The 24,028-nt window shown below is 38.5% G+C and overlaps 1 long non-coding RNA gene across 1 annotated transcript in view; it reads right to left on the reverse strand.

Moving 5' to 3' along the window:
- The window catches only part of LOC310885987, a 59,772-nt gene that overhangs the window by 25,117 nt on the left and 10,627 nt on the right, over window positions 1–24,028 (reverse strand). The window contains exons 3-5 of the long non-coding RNA XR_014575060.1: window positions 17,917–18,011; window positions 14,286–14,363; window positions 6,569–6,671 (exon numbers count right to left, since the gene is read on the reverse strand). This is a non-coding gene — a long non-coding RNA (uncharacterized lncRNA). The remainder of the gene's footprint in view (window positions 1–6,568; window positions 6,672–14,285; window positions 14,364–17,916; window positions 18,012–24,028) is intronic.

The following is a 24,028-nucleotide window of genomic DNA, read 5'->3' on the forward strand; positions in this document are numbered from 1 at the left end:
CCGGCCCGGAATCTGCTCCCGCAGGGGTCTTCCACAGGCCGCAGTCTCTGTCGATGCAGGTCCACCTGCTCCACCGTGGTCTCCTCCACGGGCTGCAGCATGGAACCCCATGGGCTGCAGGGGGACAGCCTGTTTCACCATGGTCCTCACCACAGGCCGCAGGGGACTTCTGCTCTGGCGCCTGGAGCACCTCTCCCCCTCCTTCTTCACTGACCTTGGCACCTGCAAGGCTGTTCCTACTCCTCTCACTCTCCCAGCTGCTGTGTGGCACAGTGTTTTTTTTTCCCTGTCTTAAATATGCTCTCACAGAGGCGCAAAACAACATCACTTATTGGCTCAGCTCTGGTCAGCAGTGGGGCCCTTACCTAACATGGGGCAGCTTCTAGATTCTTCTCACAGAAGCCACCCCTATGGCCCCCTGCTACCAAAACCTTGCCACGTAAACCCACTACATGTGGACAATCACCAATGGCATGAAGTTCAACAAGAGTAAATTTATTTACCACGAGGGTGGTCAAACACTCAAACAGGCTTTCTAGAGAGGTGGTTCATGTGCCATGCCTGTCAGTGTTCAAGAGGCATTTGGATAATGCCCTCAACTATATGCTTTAACTTTTGCTTAATCCTGAAGTGGTCAAGCAGTTGTACTCAATTTTATTTTTATTTTTAGGTCCAATGTTATTTTTCCCAACAATTCTACAGATATGTAGGCATCCCCAACCTAGGAAAACAACACTAACAAATACACTAAGATTCAAGATGGGCATATAATCCTTATTGGCATCCATAGGCCTTTGATGTCCTCTTGTTGCTAATGCTCAGTAGGGTAGGGTTAGCACCATGTTAATATGCCCTCAACAGTTATTTGCTATATGGGGCCTTCACTACATGGGAACTTCATATTTTGGAAGTTTTTTCAGTCCCATTAAACAGATACAGTATATTGAATCCTCACTGTAAGCTTGCTATTCAAACTTCATCTGATCAATGCAGTCCATTAACCATAATTTGTAAGTCAACTAGCAAGCATATATATTTCACCTGTACATAATAGCAAGTCTATCTTTTTAACACATTACAGGATATCTTCTAGTTATTTTTTCTGCTCATTTCTTCATACCCAGTCTCATCCTTGCCCATATATCTAACTACTGTTTTTGTTGCTTAATGGTACACCTTCCTTTCAAATAAGAACAAACAATAGGCTGCTGTCTGGTGACACTTAAATATCCTTGTTTGTGGGACTCCTGTAAATTTTTGACTAATTTTTCTTTAATTGTACCGTTTTGCAGATAAAATGGATTTAATTTCCATTTAGCTTCAGAGAACTTTCTTTTTTTTTTTTTTAAATCAATTTCTTCTGATGTAGCTGATTTCCTGTTACTAGAAGTCCGTCCAGACTTCCTTGATCATGTCTGTCTCCTATTTACCTTACAAATCAAGCTTATATTTTCTTAAAGAAAAATGCAAATATAATCAGCCGCACATATATTCTTTCAACTTTTTGGGGGGGAACACCAACACATGAATTCAATGAGATTTGATTATATTCTTTAAGATTACACACTTATATACAGTCCTGCTTCTGGCTGTACATTTCTTCCAACACTTCTTTAATTCATTCTATGTTAAATTACTCATCATATATCTATGCTTTATTTTCATAGCTTTGCTTTTCTTACTGGGCAAAATTTTATTCTTTCTAGTCCTTGTTTCCCTTCAGTGAGGTAGGATTTAAATGCTTTTTGCCCATCTGTGGATTTTGAATAATATATTTGTACATGTTGCAAGAAGTGATGTGTCCATACGCATCAAATAGCAATAGAGAAAATGGGGGGTACTGTGGAGAAGGAAGCCACTAAAAAGACAATGACTGAATAAGGGGTCTCCTTTTGTTTAAGGAGACAAGGTGACATCAGCTAGATAGCTGATAGATAGACCTGTCTACAAGAAGGATAATCCTTAGATCACTTAATAGTGCAGAAAATATAGTTAGCATTTTCTTCTGCAGAACATCACAAAGACAACTGGCTTTGACAGCTACAGTTCAGGTATGACTCAATACCTGCCAAGATTAGCAGCTACAAGTATGCTCCATATCTGTAGTATAAGCCTACAAGGTCTTTTTGGTTGTGCCTTAAAAATAATTCATTTTCTCACTTTATATCCATTATATCCTATAAGCAGTGTTCCTATACTGACATTACTTTCATATATACTTTTCATCCACTCAGAAGAATGATCACTCCTTCCTTAGTAGTGTTTCCTGTAAACTTGCTGGACTATCACATGTTAGAACAAGCACAGATTTTGTATTTTGCTACTGGATAACATACATCATTACATAATATACATCAGTCACCATTACCCTTCTTGATTTGAACAGTCAAATAATAAAACTTGTCTTCTCTGGAGGAGGAGAACTGATAGAATTCAGAATTTCTTTAATTCAGTGTCATTGAAGAACAAAAATGCATTTAAGGGCCTGATTCCATTAATGAATATGTTTCAAACTGCAAGAAGTGTTTTATCTGCTCACAGTTCTGAATATCTTTTCACTAACTTTCTTTTTATTTTTCTTTATTTTATTTTTTTTATTATTACTATTTTTCCCCCCAGGTCTGCAATCTGACAGTACTTTGCTTTAGCTGTTTGCTTGGTTTTCTGGGTTTGCTTACTCAAAAGCAGAAAAAAAGAAAAAGAAAAAAAAAAGGAAATCACTCCCTCTCTTCTACACTCACTCAGATGCAACTCTTAATCAAATGAATTCCAATTTACGCACACATTGTTGAAGTATGATCCTATGAAACACTTTGGGCTGTATCCCTCAGCCACACTTGTCCACCATGTCATCAGTCCCTGGTAGTTACTGTAACAGACCAAACAGATCAGTTGCCAGGTCTCTGCAGTTGTGACCCTGATTCAGAAGGTGGACATTAAATAGAACAACTTGAATGAGATGATACACTTACAAAGCTCCTACTTCATCTCTGAGTACCATATTATGACTAACAGTTCTGTGCCTCATCATCTTAGCAGAGTATAGGAAGCAGTGCAATGAAACATTAAGCAATGCTATTCAGTATCATCACCATACAAGGGCCAAAACAATGTTATTTCAACACAGTTCTGTAGATCAGTGTGCAGTGTGAAGTGCTAACCTTTTGTACATGCAGCTTAATATTTTCAACTCCTGCATGTTTTTTTTTTTTTTTTTTTTTTTTTTTGTGAGAACTCTAAGAAAGGAGAATTTTGTCACTGTGTTTATTACTGATCTTTTTTTTTTTTTCCCCCTCAAAAAAATTTCACTGTTTATTTAGTGCTGGTTAGCACATAACCTTATTATTTGAAATGCTAATTGTTAAGACAAAGTTTACTGAGGCTGCTGAATAATGAGATCTTCAGGTCTTTCTTTGAATGAGCCACAACTGCACAGTCATTTACAAACATAATTTTGTAATAGGGTTCCTGACACTATTCTTGATGCATGTAAATGAATTAGGTTAGATTCTCTGCTTTGGTGGAATCCATCTTTTGCTCTGACTGTGAGTTGTCTCATGTAACCTTATTAGAAGGTGTGAACAACAAATTTGGCTTAAGCTTACTTTACAGCACTTATGGCACTAGAAGGAAAAGGAAGACACAGTATTCTATCCTTCCATTGCAGAGTTGATGGATGACGTTGGCCTTCTTATCTGAACATTCACATTTCCTCAGGAACTTCCAAGGACCACGCAGGCTGACTATAACAAAGGATTTTGTCAGAATGATAAAAATTATATAAGTATCTCTATTTTGCTTCCTAGATATTTCCTGCCATTCTCAAACAGTAAAGATCATGTCAATAGCTCTATGCCGCAATCAAAATTCCACTGTGTTTCCAGGAATGTGGTGTCTATTAAGTTGTACAGTAGACAGCTGAGAAGAGCTCCTGTCAATATTTTGCAGGCAATTGTCAGCTGAGGGAAATCTTTATAATTACAATGTTCCAATGCTCACTTTTTTCTTTTTTCCCTTTTTTTTTTTTTTTTTGTTTAAGCCATTTTGCTTGTAAAAGTGGAAAAATTTGAATTTTGTATGTTGTACTTTGCAGATAGACACTTTAAGGTAGTAAGGCTATATTGTCCCATTATTGCTTCACATCTGTCTAGGAAAGTATTTAAGTTACTCTGCTAGCAGGGTATTATTCAATTCCCTCTCTCTCCCCTTTCTCTTTTGCAAATAGAAGATATAAAAATGTTATTTCTAATAAGGTGCAATTCTACAGGGGTCAGGGCATTTCACATCACAAGATTTGTATGTGAAGTCAGCTAAGGCTACACTATGCTAATAGCTAAAGCTATCCATCAATGAGGGATATTTCTTTCCTAAGCAACTCATTTCCTTTAACTACATGCATTACTACCAGCCTTGTACAGAAGATAATCATAAATACTTTACAGAAAAATTGGTTTTGCAAGCCCAAATGTACTTGTAATTCAATAGTTCATCCCCATAAGAATTATACATGAATTCAAAGTGGATTAGAACTTGGTTTGGTATCAACTCCACACAAAAAATCTGCTTCTGACCTACAGATCATGAGCCAGTCTTTTTTTTTTTTTTAAGCTACTATTTTTAGTTGTGAAATTATTTAAATGAGCACATGATGAAGACTGTGAAAATATATATAAACACCAAATTTTATTTTTTTTATGCCTTAACCTGTTTGTATGCCAGAAACACCTATTTTGGTCCAATACACCCAAAATGTTTTTGAACAATGTATCAGTCACAAATAGCAACATCTTTCAATGCAGTGCTTATTTCACCCTGAACAGAGCAATAGGAACTTCAGGTTGGTTGTCATAGCTGCTGCTCCCTGTAATAAAGTAGCTGTAACTGCTGAGAAAATGCTAAGCTTCTTTCTGAAACTCCAGTAGCATGGCAACCCTCAACATTGTTTTGAGCAACTCTAATAGAAAGATTCCTTGCGTATACCTAGGAGAGTGGCAGGCATGAGACAGTGATGCAAAATGCAACAATAATGATCAGGGAAACAAGAATGAAAATCACTGAAAAGAAAAAGCCAACTGGAAAGATCTATTAAGAGGGCTGGATCTTGTGATTCTCCTGGGTTCAGAGTAACTAGTCTCATCTGTTCCTTCTTTGAGCATAACATCTAAATGAGTGTGGAATAAAACACTTTTTATAAAAGAAACGCGATTATAACATAACTTTTTAATAACTTTCTTAGTGGAACGATTTGGATCTCAGTTCTCAAATTCATATGGTTTCTTACAACTATTTCATCTCTCTCTACGTGAAGCCTGGGACTGCTTCTTCATCCAAAGATATGCATCCTAGTGACCTCGGTCCTGGCATCTTAACAGGCAGACACACAGTTACTGATTTTGTGTGTACCACCAGCACAACCCAACCACAAAAGAGAGCGGCCTTAGCAGGTCTTCATCCACATTTGTTTCAGATCAAAAAAAACGGTGTTTTGAATGCAACTGAATGCAAGTTTAATTCTGGTAAAGTGTGCTGCAAAGCTGCAGGAGCAACTCAGGCAGTGCTAAAGCCCTCAAAGCTCCACAGCTCCCCTACTTTTAGGAGGTACCTGGCAGCTATCCCCAGAACAAGTCTTGCAGGTGCTGGAACTACTGGGTAGGTAGGTAGATCAAAGTGCTCAGTACATGAGGTACTACTACTCAGTGGCGTACATGATATTCTGTGTTCAAACTCCTGCTACACCTGATTTGTAACAAGGACTTGAATCTTCCCATAAAAAAGCCCTGATGATTAGCTTGCTTTGGAATGACTGAGTCTCACTTGTTGAAACAAAACATGTAAGTAAGCTGAAATTAACAGTGGTGTTAAGGTACATAATATCTATCAGTACTATCAATTTTAGTTAAATAGCCCCTACTCTGTCTCATCTTATAGATTTGTCTACAATTAATGAACTACACTTTTATGTTTCCTTACACACTTTTGAATGTTTGCTATGTCAAGATCAACTTTGTTTAAATGATCTCTGACCAATATTTGTCCAATCTTAAAATCTTCTAATAAAGTAGATTCAATTACCTCCTGAGGTAACATAATGCAATACTTCCAGCTTTCTTATGTTTAATCTAAATTTCCATTGTTGCCTGTTACTTCCCCATATTCACTAGCAACAACAAGAAGAGTTTATTCTTTCATTTTTGTAATCTTTTGCAGAAATTGCAAGCTGAGACTAGAGACTGCAGTAAACCCTCCAGCTTCTTAAAATAACCCCAGTTCTTCCACTCTTTGCTAATAGGTCATGTTTTCTAAATGCCTGATCGTTTCCGTTGCTGATTACTCAGAGGAAAGAATAATTGGCATAGAAAACACAAGGGTAGCCAAGAAGTTATAGACAGAATGGCACTAATAGCAGGCATGCACTGAAAGATACAAGTCAATTGTTAAGCTAATTAAAAGTAATGGTATAGAAGCAGACAGAAAGTGTGTACTGGCTCAGTGTTAACTGGTTATGTCACAGACATAATGGAAATCAAGTTTATATTACTTCAAGTGGTCTAAATATCAATGAAATTACCTTTAGATGCATCCAAAGTAAAGTTTGTTATAGAAATTAACTGTAGAGATTTGATTTTCTCCTCATGAATGTGTGGTTACCCATACATAGCCTACAAAGAGGTCTGAAGAAAAGCAAAATTAACAGAGAGCAACAAAGAAGAACTTGTCTTTAAGATGATGGGCATACAATATAGTGTGAGAATAACAGACTTTTCCAGTAATTATTCTCTTGATGATTACTTATGAAAAAGAAAACACTGAAAAATCAAACCATGCAGTTTATGTGAAAAATTGAATTACTACTACAGAAAAACATATTCTAGGATTATCCTGTATTGCTTCATCACAAATCAAATACTTTCTCAAAAACAATCACTAAAAATTTACTGTATATATTAAAACACAATGGCTCTACCTTTTTAGAATGAAAACCTAAACCAGAATTAAATACCAGGGATTTGTTTTTCAAGTTCCTTGCAGAAATGCTAGAAATTTGTAATTGTTTTGTGTAATTACTCTGAAATGGTAAAATCTTCCTAGAATACAATAAAGTATCAGAACTTTCCATATTATCCAGGAAACACCTATCATGGAGGTAAAATATAAAAAGTTCACCATGGAGGCTGTTTTATTTTATTTCTATTTCAAAAAGTTAAAAACCTGCTATGTCACCAGCACACCTAGTATATGGAGACCAACAACAAATGCTTGAAATGCTAAAATGAACTAGGTAGTTTTAGCAGAATGTAATAAATCAAATAGCAGGATAATATATCAAATGGGTTAGTCCTTCGTGCCATTACACATTTGGACTTTAAACACATAACAAGAGGAGTAGCCAGCCAGTCCCTGAGGTAGCTTCCTGTTTGGTATACAAAATGGCTGCATACGTACATTTGTTTTTACAGTCATTCGTATCAAATATACTTACTATTCTGACAGGAATTTACTATTCAAATCCTTTTGAAAAAACACATGTTGGCAATGATCTTAACCAGTTGCCATGAAATGCCATATTTCTTTTCAACAGAGAAAATATTAGCCATCCCCACTGCCAGTTATCAGCATTCAAAATATTGACAACAACGCTGCTGTGAGTTAGAAGTAAAAATACAAGGTGATACACAAGATAAGAAGAACGGTAACAGCAATACACTCACAGTGCTGAACAACTGAGTGGTTTGTGGTGTGGCACGGGCACTGAGTGACACTGTAGTCTTGCATTCAACAAAAAAGAAAAAAAAAAAAGAAAACAGATTTGGTTTTCCAGGTGACCCCCCCACACCGTCCCAGATCTCTTAGCTCGGACACAGGTAGCAGAGAGGCAGAGTTGGACACTAACACCTGGAAAACCCAGAACAAGCACCAAAGCAAAATGGCTGACAGAAAGCTGCACCACCATCCTCTGACTCTACACATCAAGTCCTACATCAGGTCTCATCAGACAGTTGCACTTAAGTCCGAGTAGACAAATTTTAACTCTATGCAAGCATCAAAAGCACTAAGCAGCATTAGCTAACAAAGAGAAATAACTATCAGTACTTTTAGAAACAAGCTTCCACTGTCCAGGCCCTGAGTGTGGGGGAGTTTCTCAGAGCAAATCCACCCATAGCTGCAAAAATTGTCAATAGGTCTCTATTTTTGCAGAGCTCTGACACCCACATAGCTTAAAAAGCTAAGTTAATACACTTACAAAAAAGAAAAAAATATTTTTCAAAATTATTTTTTAAACAGCAAGACTAAACAGACTTTCAGCTACCTATCTCTTGCAGTAGTTACTCCACCAGTTTGAGATCTGCTTCTAAAATTTGTGAATATGATTCTGTCATGTCTGGGGTCATTCTTACCAAAACTTGAAATAGTTAGATCTCATTAGATTTTTTTAAAAAAGCTTATTTTCTCTTTAAGAGGAATGTGTAGGCTTTCATTTTAATATACCAACAGGCTAAGAACGATAGCTATTTCAGAGAGCAGATAAATATTTCAAAATTCTGGTTAATGTCATTTGAAAAAATAATGAGTTTTTAAATTCCTTTCAAAAATATGTCTCCTGAATTCGGCTGGTGCTAAGACAGCCTGTACGATGATTTCCTTGAGAACTATGGACACTTTGATCCCAGGCAACTGAGTACAGCATGTCTGAAAGCTGGGACTCCTGAGGCCTTCTGCTTCCTGTCAGCCCATCAGGATGCCAGCTGGCAGCAAGGCAGAATGCTTTTGCATGATACCCAGTTTCCTTGTGGAAATTTACCCAAAGTAACACATTCCTGTAGAATCTGGGGGCTGACAGTTCCTGACTATTTGAGCAGTGGGGTTTGGGGAGTGCTTGTCAAATGAAGGAGAAATTCTAATAGCTTCTGAGATGCTGATTGCCACTTTATTAAAAAGGGCCTGTAATGTGCCTGCTTGTAGAGGATTAGTTCCTTCCAGGGATGCTTTCTGACCCTACTGTCTGCGGAGGCTGGGTTTCATACTGCATCCTTCGCAGTCACTGGAGCCTGCTTGAACAGTCACAGTGCATCAGAAGTCACACACTCATGATACATTCAGAGAGACCTAGCCTTAGAGGGACATGCTGAGAATGGAAATGAACATGTGGGAAACTTAAACTGCTTTTTGCCTGAGACAGCAGTGCTTGGGTATCCCAATAATTTCATTCTAACTATGAGCAAAACAATTTCTGAAATTTCGAGTTCCACTTCAGGCAGCTTTGCTATAGAGAATGGCTTTCACTCATACTTTGTGCAAGAGACACATCCCCTAGCATTATTTCTCTCACAAATTAGCAAACTGAAGTATGTAGCCATATCTAAATTTGATTCTTTATCATCTAACTGCACCACTCAGAGTAAACAACAGTCTACTAATCAGAAAAATACCTACCCTGTTAGTTCTGCTAAACAGCAATATACCACAAAAACAGCACTGTTGGGGTTGAAGTACTGTCCCCATTCAATCAGCTGGAGTTTTAATATCAGGTTAAAAAGGGTCAGAATTTTGCTTTACATATACTGAGCCATATTTCTTTCTGTACCAGTATACTTTGCAATATTTCTTGTGTTAAAGAAGTTTTCTTGAAACAAACGAACAGATAAAAACCCAGTAAATTTACCTGACTGTTAGGTATGTGGATTATAATGCACCAAATTATGTGTGCTTCTACACAAACGCACACAGTATGAGGAATAAAATGGATGAGCTACAAGTCTTGGCCCAGTCCCACAGCTACGACATCATCGGCATAAGCAAAACCTGGTGGGATGAGTCCTGTGGCTGGTGTATTGCAACAGATGGTTACAGGCTCTTCAGGAGGGACAGGCAGGGTAGGCGAGGTGGCGGGGTAGCAATGTATGTGAAGCATGGGCTGGACTGTGTGGAACTTCAAGTTGGTGATGGCAAAGTTGAGAGCCTCTGGGTAATGATTAAGGGACGAACAAATAAAGGGGATGTCGTTGTGGGAGTCTATTACAGACCACCTGGCCAGGACAACAACGCTGATGAATTATTCTTTGCAGAATTAAGAGATGCCTCAAGATCAACTCCCCTTGTCCTAATGGGGGATTTCAACTTGCCAGACACCAACTGGGATCACCACACGGCTGACACGAGCAAGTCCAGGAGGTTCATAAAGCACCTAGATGATAACTTCTTGGTGCAGGTGCTAAGAAAGCCAACTAGGAAAGGTGCCCTCCTAGATCTGTTGCTGGAGAACAGAGAGGGTCTTGTGGGAGACGTGGCAATTGGCAGCCGTCTTGGTCATAGTGACCATGAAGTGGTTGAGTTTAGAATTTATGGTGACAGAAGGAAAACTGTCACCAAAACTTCAGCCCTGGATATGGGGAAAGCAGACTTCAGGCGGCTCAGGGAACTAATCAGCAAGGTCCCCTGCGAAACCGCTTTTGAAGGCATTGGCGTCCACCAGTGCTGGTCAATCTTTAAGCACTGCCTCCTAAAAGCACAAATCAGGCGATTCCAAAATATTGGAAGTCAGGCAAGCAGGACAGAAGGCCGGCCTGGCTGACCAGGGATCTTCTACTGGAGCTTAGGCGAAAAAAAATGTATGGCTGCTGGAAGGAGGGTCAGGCAATGAGGAAGGAATACAGGGATGCTGTTTGTGTTTGTAAGGAGAAAATTCATGTGGCCAAAGCCCAACTAGAGTTGAAGCTGGCCATGTCTGTGGGAGACAATAAAAAAGGTTTTTTTAGATACGTGAACAGGAAAAGGAGAACCAAAGAAAACATAGGTCCGCTATTAGATGGGGAGGGTCTCCTCACAGACAATGACATAGGCAAAGCAGAGATGTTTAACACCTTCTTCGCCTCTGTCTTCAACACTGATGATGGGCTTCGGGACCGAGGGTACCCTGAGCTGGAGGACCATGACGGTGGGAAGGACAAACTCCCAACCGACCCTGAACGTGTGCGGGATTTGCTGCTCCACCTGGATCCATACAATTCCATGGGTCTGGACGGAATTCATCCCAGGGTGCTCAAAGAGCTGGCTGACGTCATCGCAGGACCTCTCTCAATTATTTTTCAATGATCTTGGGAATCTGGAGAGGTCCCAGTAGACTGGAAGCTGGCAAATGTTGTGCCAATTTTCAAGAAGGGTAAGAAAGAAGACCCTAGCAATTACAGGCCTGTCAGTCTCATGTCAGTGCCTGGTAAAATTATGGAGAGGATGATCCTTGAAGTTATTGAAGCGCACCTGGGGGACAATGCAGTCACTGGTCCCAGCCAACATGGGTTCATGAGGGATAGATCCTGCCTAACAAATCTGATTTCCTTTTATGATAAGATCACCCATCTAGTCGATCAAGGGAAACCAGCTGATGTAATCTTTTTGGACTTCAGCAAAGCTTTTGACATGGTTTCCCATAGGATCCTACTGGACAAAATGTCCAGCATACAGCTAAACAAAAACATCATGCGATGGGTGAGCAATTGGCTGACGGGCAGGGCTCAAAGGATTGTGGTAAATGGGGCCACATCTGGCTGGCGGATGGTCACTAGTGGGGTCCCTCAAGGCTCCATTTTAGGGCCAGTCTTCTTCAATGTTTTTATAAATGATTTGGATGTAGGACTAGAAGGCGTTTTGAGCAAATTTGCCGATGACACCAAACTTGGAGGAGTTGTGGACTTGGATGAGGGTGGAAAGGCCTTGCAGAGAGATCTGGACAGATTGGAGAGCTGGGCGATCACCAACCACATGAAGTTGAACAAAAGCAAGTGCCGGGTCCTGCACCTGGGACGGGGCAACCCTGGCTATACGTACAGACTGGGCAACGAGATGCTGGAGAGCAGCCCCACAGAGAGGGATCTGGGGGTTGTGGTTGACAGCAAGTTGAATATGAGCCAGCAGTGTGCCCTGGCAGCCAGGAGGGCCAACCGTACCCTGGGATGCATCAAGCACGGCATTGCTAGTCGGTCGAGGGAAGGGATTGTCCCGCTCTACTCTGCGCTGGTGCGGCCTCACCTTGAGTACTGTGTGCAGTTCTGGGCACAACAGTACAAAAGGGACATGAAACTGTTGGAGAGTGTCCAGAGGTGGGCGACGAAGATGGTGAAGGGCCTAGAGGGGAAGACATATGAGAAGCGGCTGAGGTCACTGGGCCTGTTCAGCCTGAAGAAGAGGAGGCTGAGGGGGGACCTCATCACAGTCTACAACTTCCTCGCGAAGGGGAGTAGAGAGGCAGGTGACCTATTCTTCGTTATCACCAGTGACAGGACCCACGGGAACGGTGTTAAGCTGAGGCAGGGGAAGTTTAGGCTAGACATCAGGAAGAGGTTCTTCACCGAAAGGGTGGTTGCACACTGGAATAGGCTCCCCAGTGAAGTAGTCACTGCACCAAGCCTGCCTGAATTTAAGAAGTGATTGGACTGTGCGCTTAGTCGCACGGTCTAAACTTTTGGGCAGACCTGTGTGGTGCCAGGAGTTGGACTTGATGATCCTTATGGGTCCCTTCCAGCTGGGGATATTCTATGATTCTATGATAAATTCTATATGAAAGAGAACTCCACTAAATGCAAAATACCAATTCAAGTCGCACATCACATATGTAGCTAGCTGAACATAGCTTATTTGAGTATGCAGTGATGCCGGGATAAAATAAATACACTTATGCATAAAATGCATTTGAATCTCACACTGAATCTTTAGCATATTTAATTTGAATATGTAATTAATCATGAAGCGTTGAAATATTTCTAGTCTTGCTGTCTCTAATTTGTAACAATCAATAGCATTGCAACTCGACAAAAGTATTTGTACCCCAGATCATCGAATTCAAAGGTATTTTCCACACTAACAACATTTATGCCATGTTATAAACATACAGAAGCATAAAGCTAAATAGCAAGTACAGCTCTGTAATAGAATAGTACATATATGAAGGGGATTGATTTAACTTCTGCATGGCACATTTCTCAACTTTAAAAACTCTTATACATATTAATGTAGGTCTTTTTTTTCCTTTTTGCATTGAATTGTAAAGTAGTTTATAATGAGAAAATGACTCAGTTATCCCCACTTGTGCTACATTATCTGGTGTGGGATGGAGAAGGAGTTGATAATGAATATATATATATATATATATATGTAACGTGGAGGATTTGACGTGGGATTTAGATAGAGCATAGGCCTAGTGTTGATCACCTGCCTAAGGCTGAATTTCATCCATAGCACAGATGACAGTATTAAGTATGTGAAAGCAGCAATTCCTTTGAATAATTGATGGATTCTTTGAGTTATTTTTTTATTGAATGTATTTATTGGTGGGTAAGAAGAACCTACATTTTTCTTCCCTCACTACAGATGACTTCAGACAGGTGCTTTGGAAAGATGCCTTAATCTCTACAGATAAAAACTATGATGTTAGCCAGCTGCAAGAGGACAGGCTTTCCTGGGAAACTTTCTTTTTCACACAGACACACACAAACTCCAAGAAGAGCAATCAAACTTAAGGATATCCACTAAAATAATTTGTTTAGCTACAAAGAATTATTTAAAAGATAAAAATGAAGCAAAGATAAAATATTTACTGTGAACATTTTAAAATACACTAAAACAATTAAGTGTTTCATACACAATGTTTTATTTTAGTTATAATGAAATATCATATTTTTGGAGTTCAGAGTTCTTTGCTTCCTCCCTCCCTCAAGAAAAAACACTTTGTTTTTCCCTGAACGATTTTCCTTTCACAGTAAATGGGGAGATAAAATTACTTCCTGATTGATCCAAAACATTTTTCCTACTTTTTGTTGTTGAAATATTACAGGAACAAACACAAAAATGAGTTTTTCCTCACAGTTTCATTTCTTAATGCTTTGTTATTCCAACCTGATAATGTAATTTTCTGTTGATGCAAAATATTCTGCTTTTGTGGCATCACCTCTCTAGTGAAGTATGAGCTTGATTTTCACGCGATGGGACTGGCTACAGGTCTTACAGAAGCAGCTCCCCATAATTTCTATGCCTGGTTTTCTCTATGGTTTCTTGTACTGTGCATTTGCAGTCAACCTAGTTTGTTAATAAGCTTCACCAACATCAACACTGGAAACTCACCAAGACATTAGTTAAACATATAGAAGAAATGACCAGTTATGTTTAGTGGCTTGAAATGGGCTTTTTATGTTTACTGGTTTTTTCTTTTCAAAGCTAAAGCCTCCAGAAACAAACAAAACATCTGCCTTCTCTGGTTTTTGCCACTTACTCTGCAACTCTTTCATCAGTCATACCTTACATGTGGAGAGACTCTCAGCAACTGCAGCCAACAGGAAAGGCTGTTGCTCTTCTGAGTTGACTCTTCAAAGTACCTGGAAAAGATGAAGAAAGAATGGGAGAGATCTGTCACCCACATATTTCCACAATAAAACTAAACAACATGGTGGAGATTACAAGAAACATAGGTAATGTCATCCAAAAAGACCACTCTGCAGTTTTCTGAGCAGAGAGAGAATCAAAACAGACTCTTGTTCAAAGCTTTGCTGCTTAGATGGATCACTTTGGAAATCTTTCAAAAGGGAAACTTCAACCTTATTCAAGTAATTTCCATGAATGTACAAAAACTTGTTTTGCATTCACAGATTTTACCTAAATTCGGGGTGGGATTAGACTCCATAAAAGCAATTTCTTGTGAAGCAGAGACATAAAGTGGCAAATAACAGCTCAAGTAAGAGTTATTTTCTTGTGGAAAACATAGAATACCTGTTCTTGCATACACAAATAAATGACATGAGCGTTTGAAAAGCTTACTAAAAATAGGTACTGTATTGACGACAATTATTTTCATGTAATACAAACACTTTTTTTTTTTTAATTTAATCTCAGTGTTGCTCTTTTAAAGTGATCCAGTTTTAAGTGTTTACTGTATATTTTCCACTTTCTTTGAATTCTCTCACTTGTATTATCTGGCCCGTATCAAAGGAATTAATCTAAATCAAGAAGTCAGCAGTTAGTTTGACAAGTGTCAGTTTTATTTCCATTTTCTTCTCTCTTATCCCACTTTCAATGCATCTTTAAACATATAAACAAATCCTTTATTCTTAACACACAATAGCTTGAATTTTTATTACTGCTGGGTATTTTCCTTCAAAACTCTTCAAAATCACTATTCTTGGAGTGATTTTTTTTTAAATACCATTTTAATCAGCATTTAATGGATAATATATATTTTGAGATTTACGTTACACAATTAAGCATATTCAGTTTTATGAAGTTTCAAAATAGCTACTTTCTATTCACACAAAACATATTTACACTACATTACACCAGATGAAATAAATCTGAAAAATGGGGCATTGTTATGAAGAGATATATATCACTGTATGCCAATTCAGTATACATATGAGGCTACTTCCAAAGTAAATTTTTGTGAATTGTCATTGCATTGGCAGATACCTCCTAAGACCAAAGTTTGTATTTTTGCCCAAGATTTTTGCCCCTGTACTGAAGTCTACGGAGTTATGGGCTAAGAAATGACTGCAGGATCATTATTGCCAGCCTGTTGATAGACATTTTACTGTGCAAGTTTTTTTGTTTACGTGAAGACTAACATAACATTAAAGAATTACAGACACATCACAGTCTACCCTTCAGGTTTGTTTCAATTTATTTCCCTTATTTAACTAAGTATGCCCTGTGTGACCATCTGTGCATTCCATGGAAATGCTTAGTGACTGAGTGATATAATATAACTAAGGAGGCCGCTGTTATTTAGGAAAAAGTTAAGTAAATTCAGTTGGGGAAAGTTTTCTTAAGGTGTAGGGTGATGGGAGGTGCATGACTGAAAAAACTGCTTGTGATCTTATACTGGAGATAGAAGAAGAATTTCTCATCACAGTCATAATAACATGGCAAATTGATTTGCTAATTCTCGATTTTCAAAGGTGTATTTTGGTCTTGGAAATACTATTCACTAGAACGTGATTCTGTCACCTTCTCATTTTCTTTTTTCTTTCCACATGAATGATTAGTTTAAAGATCCCCTACCGGTTTGGTCTTCTGCTTGGTGAGGACTTCTTAAGTCCTTATCATGAGGCTGCAGGTGATATGACATACGGTCATGCCATATACGCGAGTATTTTGACCAGTATTTTGTCCACAAATGAAGCACCACTGACACATTTTGTTGTGTATTAGAATTCCAAGATATAATAGGTTAGCTTTTCTAGGCAAAGCAATCTGTCCCTAAGAAGTTTTCCCTTCCATTAAATTACTTATTTCAGGGAAAGAAGAAAAGGGTTTTCTATGGGGTTATTTTTCTGTGCTCGTCTTCCAAAAGCAAGACTTAAATGAAAAGCAAAGTCAATATTGGATTAGTTTGATGTTTGCTTAAGCAGAATCTCCAATGTTCAAAAAAAGCTGAGTAATTTAGGAACTCAAATCCCGTCACTTTCCAGTGGGATTTAAATTTTTTAAGAGCAGGAAGATGCTTTGGAGATTATGACTGTGCAGAAAAAATGATGGGACTATTTTCAAAAGAAGAAAATAATTAGCCTTGATTTATAAAAGTTCATTCTATGGGAAAAAGCTTAATGACTTTAGCTCTTCCTTTATCTTTCTGCTATTAAAGAAAACAGATTTCTCTCCTTCCTGAGAGCACACACTTCTGTTCTGAGGCAGGATCACTGAACAAAAGGTCTATTATTTAACCTTTTCATGCCAACTTGTAAACACATCAGTGAAAGAGAACTACATTCCACAAAAGTCGTTGTCTATGGGCACAACCTGTGGATATGTAGGGAAGATATTTTCCATCTTCTTGGTATACTATACTCCTCTGCTAAGATTGCAGTAGTAAATCAGCAGTTTTTTTTTTTTTTTTAAGCAAAGTGAAATTAAAGTGAAATAACTTTGCCTTTATGTATGGAAGGACATAGGAAACAACATGAAATCTAGATAGCAGAATGCCCAAGAACACTTGCTGATTTCTTCTAATCTGGATATAAAAATCCCTCATAAAAATCCCTTATCGGTTTTAGGCTGGGATGTTAGAAACAGAAGTAATTGTCTCAATGCTGACAAGTTGCCTTTCTTGTTTACCTTGCTGTACTTTCAGGGGGAAAGGGTGATAAGCAGATTCTATCTTGCTCTTTTCAGACTACCCTAGAAAGAGGCTTGGATTAAGACCCTTGGAGAGAAAACCTATTAGAAATTCACTGTATGGTTTACTTTAGATAATGCAGGAGTTTGGAATGTTCCTCTCATTTCTTCCTGAATCTTTCATAACCAGGAAATAACATAATACCAACTCAATCAAAAGTTTAAAAATACATGTTATAATGAAAAATGTGAGTCTTGGCATTAGGGCTCATCAGAAATATGTATTTATTTAAACCTGACAAGATCTTTTTATGAGAAACGGAGAACAATTTTCCTCTATGTTTAAGCAGAGTATATTTTTAGGATGAAAAGTATGGCAAAAATGCTAAAATGCTTCCTCTTCAAATTTTAATTTGGATTTATCATCTGGTTGGAGACAGAGTAGACTCAAATAATAAAATATTATTCAGACTGGCCTGGCTGAAAAATGTGACCTATGTTAAAACTTGTTTGCAGTAATTTCCATGCTAACATTTGCTGCTGCATGTCATATCATTCTTTAAAGTTAGATATCAGCCACCATAGTTTGATTATCACCCAAATTTCACAACGACCTAAGTCATTGACTGCCCTTGTGTCTATTCTCAATCAGCAGCCAATAATCAGCAGCAGACCTACATTCATTAATCCCAGTTATGGTGTTATATTAAGTAAATCTGTTAATTTACAGTTGATCTAAAATTTCAGGTTTGGGGAATGAAAAGGCTTCATGCATCAATTTATACATTTTTCTTCTCAAATGGAGGTAAAGCTTTCACTTCTTACCTCTGCCCATTGGATAAAGTCAAACGACATATTTCCTGTCACCAGCTGGAGGGCACAGAATAGAATCTAACAAAAATATCTGCATCTCCTGAGAGCTGAAAGGAAATAGAAGAATCTTTTTAGGAAGTTAATCTAGATTGAAGTCCCAAGACAGCCTGGAAATAAATTGATTATGAAATTAAGAATGATAGATGAGACTTGCTAGTGTGACCTGAGCTGTAAGGTAAGTAATTGAACTTAGTCTCTGACGGTATGGAGGAGGTAAACATGACCACACCGTATAGTTGACGTGGTGAGGACAGGCCTTTTGGAGCTGAGGATACTTTCCTTTCATTCTTGAAAACTTTGTATCTGTTTCTTGCCCTCAATCTGGCCTTTGCCTTACACTGGTTCTAATTAAGGTTGATCTCCAGACAGCTGATTCCCATCCATACGTTTGACAATTATATTATTAGTATTGTTGTTGTTGTTTTTACAACACACTGAGGGGCCGGGCTGTTTCTGGGGGCACTGAGCATGCCACTGCAACCCATGATCCCTGGGGTGAAAATTGCTGTTGTGGCCCAGGGCACTTTTCTACCCTCCCTTGTCCATGAGTTTCCTGGCTGCCCTCACAGCTGATGGTGGGCTGACAGAAGCTGCCGCTGTGAAGAAGGGCAGGAGAAGCCTCAGCAAGGATCTCCACTCTCTGCCTGGGGGCTGCTCTGCTCCTGAGGCTCTCACACATGGCTCTACCTGAGCTTTGGATGCGGCCCTGCCCCTGCCTGGCCCTGGGCCCTGCCAACCCAGTCCTATTTGGGGGCTGCCTTTCCAGCCAGGCCCAGGGCCTGTGGCAGCACCTGGCGATGTTGGCTGTGGCTGATCCTGCTCATTGTGCCTGGCCTGGCCCAGCTCGCCTCGCTGGGGTTGCAGGGCAGGCTGGTCAGAGAGGGAGACCCCACACCACCCAGCCCATTGCCAGGTCTCCTAATGCTGGTACTTCACCTCGGGGCCCTCTGCTCACCAGCTCTTTGGCAGCACAGGGGCACAGCATGGTGAGCTGGGCCCTGGGCAGGTGCTGCAGCAAGCCCAGCTCCAGGGCTAAAGGCAGCTGCTGGGAGAGCCGCGCTTCAGGCACCATGGCAAGCACTCTTTGTAGAGAGAGTGGTCCACAAACAGTTCTAGTGCAGGCAGAAGATTCCTGTGCAGGTGTTCCTGAAATATACCTCCCAATATACCTGATTTTAGCTCCCCCCTCCCTTCTGTCCCATCTGGCCTGGACAAGTTATGGTGGGTATGGTCTGTTCTCTCCCTCAGAGACCAACCACGCTACAATACATGCTTCCTACCAGCCAGCCCTACTGTCTGCTTAGTCATGGCTGGGCTGACACCAATGTGAAGGCCTCAGTTGAGATGGGGGTGCCCCATCAGCCACGCCAGCCCAAGCCACCACAGTGTTTGTCTTCCCTCTGCCTCTCTTTAGGTGATAAAGGTTGTCATCTTCCTGGAGGCAGATGCCTAACAACAGTCCTGCACTGAGAAGTTGTTCCCCAGGGTTACATGGCTCAGGTCCTCAGAGAAAAGCTATGAGAAGCTATAGAGACTGTGCACGACCTACAGGGGTGGTGGAGGTCCCCAGTCCACAGAGGCAGTGTGACAGGTGTCTGTCAGGGGGAGGACAGATCCCACAGTAGGCAGAAATGTGATCTCATATGCTCATGATTCAGCCAGAAATCAAAAGTCCTTCTGCCTTCTTTCATCTATCTACTATACAGCCTACATAGATTCCTATTCAAATATCATTAAAGCTCAAATATTGAATTATTCAGTGTAAGCAGCTTTGTGAAACACAAACTTCATGGCTGATTACATATTGACTACCCCTGACTTATGGAAAGAATTTAACTCCATGTGTTCATATACCAAACCACACATGAAACTGAGTTTCATATACCACATTGTAAAAACAGTGTTAAAATGTTTTTCCTCCACTTTCCACACATAGTAAAGTGAGAAAATAAACAAATGCTTAGTACTATATAGCAAAGTTTTCAGTAATATTGGGGGAAAAAAAAAAACACACACACAAAAACATTTAGAAGCATTTCTGTGACAGCACTGAAAATCATGTAGTGACTATCTGGTGGGAAAAAAATAACCAAAGAATATAAATGGTGCCTTTAGGGGAGTAAAATGTGTCCTTTCTTACAAGGAAAAGCACTAGAGTTTTCTGAATTTCCAAACAATGTAGTCATACACATACACAGAAAAAGTCCTTCCCTAATAAAAATCCATGATATGGTATAAGAAAAAAAGACAAACATCATTTTTCAAAGCTTCTACAAAAATATATGTCTAAAAATATTCAAATCAACTGTAACAACTCCTATATTAATACAGCATGCAAAACGAAAGGCTTGCATACTTGGGCATGCTACAGCTGTGTTTTTAACTTGACTAGAATGGATGAAATATTTATGTGGGGCAGCCAATATTTTTTTATTCTTTTACATTGAGTTCAGAGAATATTTATATGAACCAGACCTTAACAGAGTTACAGAGTTGTAAGCTGAACATATGCATCCACAACACTTCATCTAGGTTATACAGACAGTCTTCTATGAACCTACATAGCAGCAGCAAACCTTTGTTTTATTTCACTTGGATTTCTACTGCCACCCAAAAATTGTCAGGCAGTATCTGTTAGGTCCCAGATGTTATACGTGAAAGCAGGTAATACTCCATTTTATTATGCAGGCCTATCCTATAGTTATTTTTTATTTCTACAGCTGTTTCTTAGTAGGTTGAAATACCACAGGTGTAAGTCTTTCTTGAAGCAGTAACAGAATGATTAAAGTATTTCCCCTCAGGTGAATTCACTATTATAAAGCAATACCTTGTTCCAGAGCATGATCTGGACTTAGGTCTGTTATTTTAATGAATAGATCTTTCTCATAAATTATAATGAAACATGTACACACATTTTCTCATAATATATGACAAATACGTGTATTAAAATGTGGCTCTAATGACCAACAGTAAGCAAGAAATATCCTCTTTCATACAGGTAGGCATTTTCTTTATATGAATATTAGTATCCTGTCTCTCCAGTGCTGCTTATAAATGGTGTTCTAAGTAGATGTTATTTTATTGGGAAATAACTTGTCTGCTGAGTAAGAGAAAGAATTACCAGTATTCACTGTCCTGCAGTTAAGAAGTGTTAGCATTACTCTAACAACATTAATCCTTCTTTTGTTATCTAACTGGAAAAAATGACAATGACACAAGAAGAACATGGCTTGTAACTCTTACTGTAACTTTGAAATGGTGCCAACTCTAAAAGGGTGCCATTCAAAGTGAAGAAGTTTGAATGCTTCTCAGAATCTTCTCCCCAAGTCCTCTGACACAAAAATCAGTCTTAGAGCTTCACATCAGAACCTGTTGGCTACCCAAAAACCTGAGTCCCATTGTGCAAGACATAGACCATGTGGTATGAGGCTACATGTGTCAGTTTACAAAACAGTTTATATCACAGGGTGTTAAAAAACACAGCTCAGCAGGCACTTTTAGACCAACACCATTGGAATGAACATTAGTCATTCCAACACCATGGAATGAACAGGACTCTACTACAGACAGACAACAGACAGACAGAGATTTGTCAACTTAGTTTACATCATCCAGAAAAATAAGATACCAGCCCTTTTGGTAAAAACTGCCATTGACTCTGCTTATTTTTGCCTATGAGAAACCTTTGTGAATAATTCACATTTTATCTTGGAAATCTCACAGTCATGTACCATGCAAGGCATGGCTTTCTTAATCTTTGGATCAGTCTGTGATGGAGTAAAGCTATATCCTTTTCTCCTTCTAGATTTTATATATATTATTCCATATATATTTATTAGTTCAGATTGATTAATTTGCTGTCTGATCAAAGTGTTAAAACTGATCTATCCCATAGTAATACAGATGCTGCTCTTGTGCAAGGAAAGTGGCTATGGCTAAGACTGTTTGCTTTGTATCTTGCTTGCAACATAATCTTTCAACATTTTAGGTTAGGTTTTAACATTTTAGCAGGCTCTGTGGACACATTAAAAAGGACCCTGAGGAAAACAGACAGAAGGTGTCAGTGACTGGAATAATACATTATTTGCTATTTCTGCCATGAAACAACAGCAACAACAACAAACACCACAACAAAACAACCTGTGGAATTTCTCGTTCTTTATCTGTATATAGCATTTCCATGGAAGAAATGACAGTCTTGGCCTAATCATGAATGGGATCAGTCCTAAGATATATAGAACCTAAAACTTTGCTGGCTAGTGAGAATGAGAATGGCAAAGAACTTAGAACTGTTATTCAGAAACTCCATATCTTCTTGAACCCAGGTAGAATTTCACTGAAGTCAACTGTGAACTTAAGAGTTAGAAAAATGTAACAGTGATACACAAATTAAAAAAAAAAAACTTGTCTTGATGCATTCCAGGTAAAGTTGAAGGCATAGGAATGAGTTTAAAATTTTCTGAGAAATAACCTATTTAAAGGGAAGAAATATTATGAGAACACTGCTTAGAATTAACAAATTGATTTGCAAATCAACCTGTTTACTTTAACAAAGTTATATTTTTCCAGTGTCCTAAGTGGTGAGGGATGACATGGATTGTAGTTCCCTGTCCTACATGAAGACATAGCACTTTTCTTAGAGTTAAGAACTTACATCAGACATACGGATGTGGAAGTGTAAGTATTAAAATTTCAATTAAAAAAAATTAAATACATACATACACTTAACACAATCAAATTGTGGCAATTTCAGACTCAGCAAAGTAAAGGGAAGCTTTGCTGTTGATTATAATGGGACAATAATTTCTTGACATGTTTTCTACAGTAATTTATATCAAATTTTATTTGAAAAGCTCTCTGCTTTTGCAGGACATAGTGCTTTCCACTAACTGGACTTCACAGAATTAACCAGAAGGTTGTCAGGAGCCATTTCATACAGGTAAACACTGTCCCTTTATGTGGATGAAGCTTCTTCTTGATGTATGACTTTTTCAAGGTTGGAGTGGATGACTCTTCACTTTGGTGAATATAGAAATTAACCTGGACAATTGCAGAGATTTTTCAGACCTATTCACCTGTGCATTTTATAATCACTGTTTATTTTCTGAGTTAATGTTTTCATACATTAGAGCAAATACAGAAGGTTAAATTTAATACTACTGTTGGATAGATCTTGATAAAGTAATATGCTCTTAAGAACCAATCCTAAAAAAAATAAATGTTTTAAAGTCAGAAAGGATAAAGATTTTTTCTAGTATACTCATCTCACAAAGCAGCTGAATGCTGAGAGAATTAATTTTAGTTCTTTCAATGAATTTGGCCATTTTGAGGATTTATTTTTAATATTATTTTGATAGTGTATGTTTGTTGTTGTTTTTAATTGACTATTTCTCTGTATTGCTGGCTGGTACAAGAAGTTATTACCAAGAAACAGTACCACTATAAAGAAGTTATAAAACTTAATATGTTAACAAGATTGATTAGTAGCTCTAGAATAACTGATGTATATTTTAATATAAAGAGGTTTTGATCTAGGTGCTAAGTGTAATGTAGTGAAATGAAATTGATAGTAGACTTTGACAAATATGCCCAGTTATCCGATAGGTCAGAGTATGAAATTTCTGATATCTAAGATCATTCTCTGAGTTAAAAAGAAGTGATGATACTGCATCAGTAATGCAAAATCGTATTCAAGAATGAAGAAATCTCTGTATACATTTTTCTTGTCACTTTCTTTTTGTTTGGATATTATACATTTTTATAAAGTACTTTCCGTACTTTCTGTACTGTTTATACTTAAAAGCCTTTAAAACCTGAAGTTCAGATTTCAACAACATTCCTCATTGCAATATCTTAATAGACTCCACTTGGTCACACAAATAAGCAACATGGATTCAAGACCTGAGTGCAATATACACAGAATTCCTTTTACTCACTAAGTAATTGGGGATGCACTTACGCTGATATACATGGCAGTACTTAAGGGGTGAAGTACAATAGATATGTTCTAGAACTCCATTAAAATTCCCCACTGTAGTACTAACTTGATCGGACCTTTTTTTAT

The sequence above is a fragment of the Anser anser genome, assembly GCF_964211835.1.
Source record: "Anser anser genome assembly, chromosome: 1".
NCBI lineage: Eukaryota > Metazoa > Chordata > Aves > Anseriformes > Anatidae > Anser > Anser anser.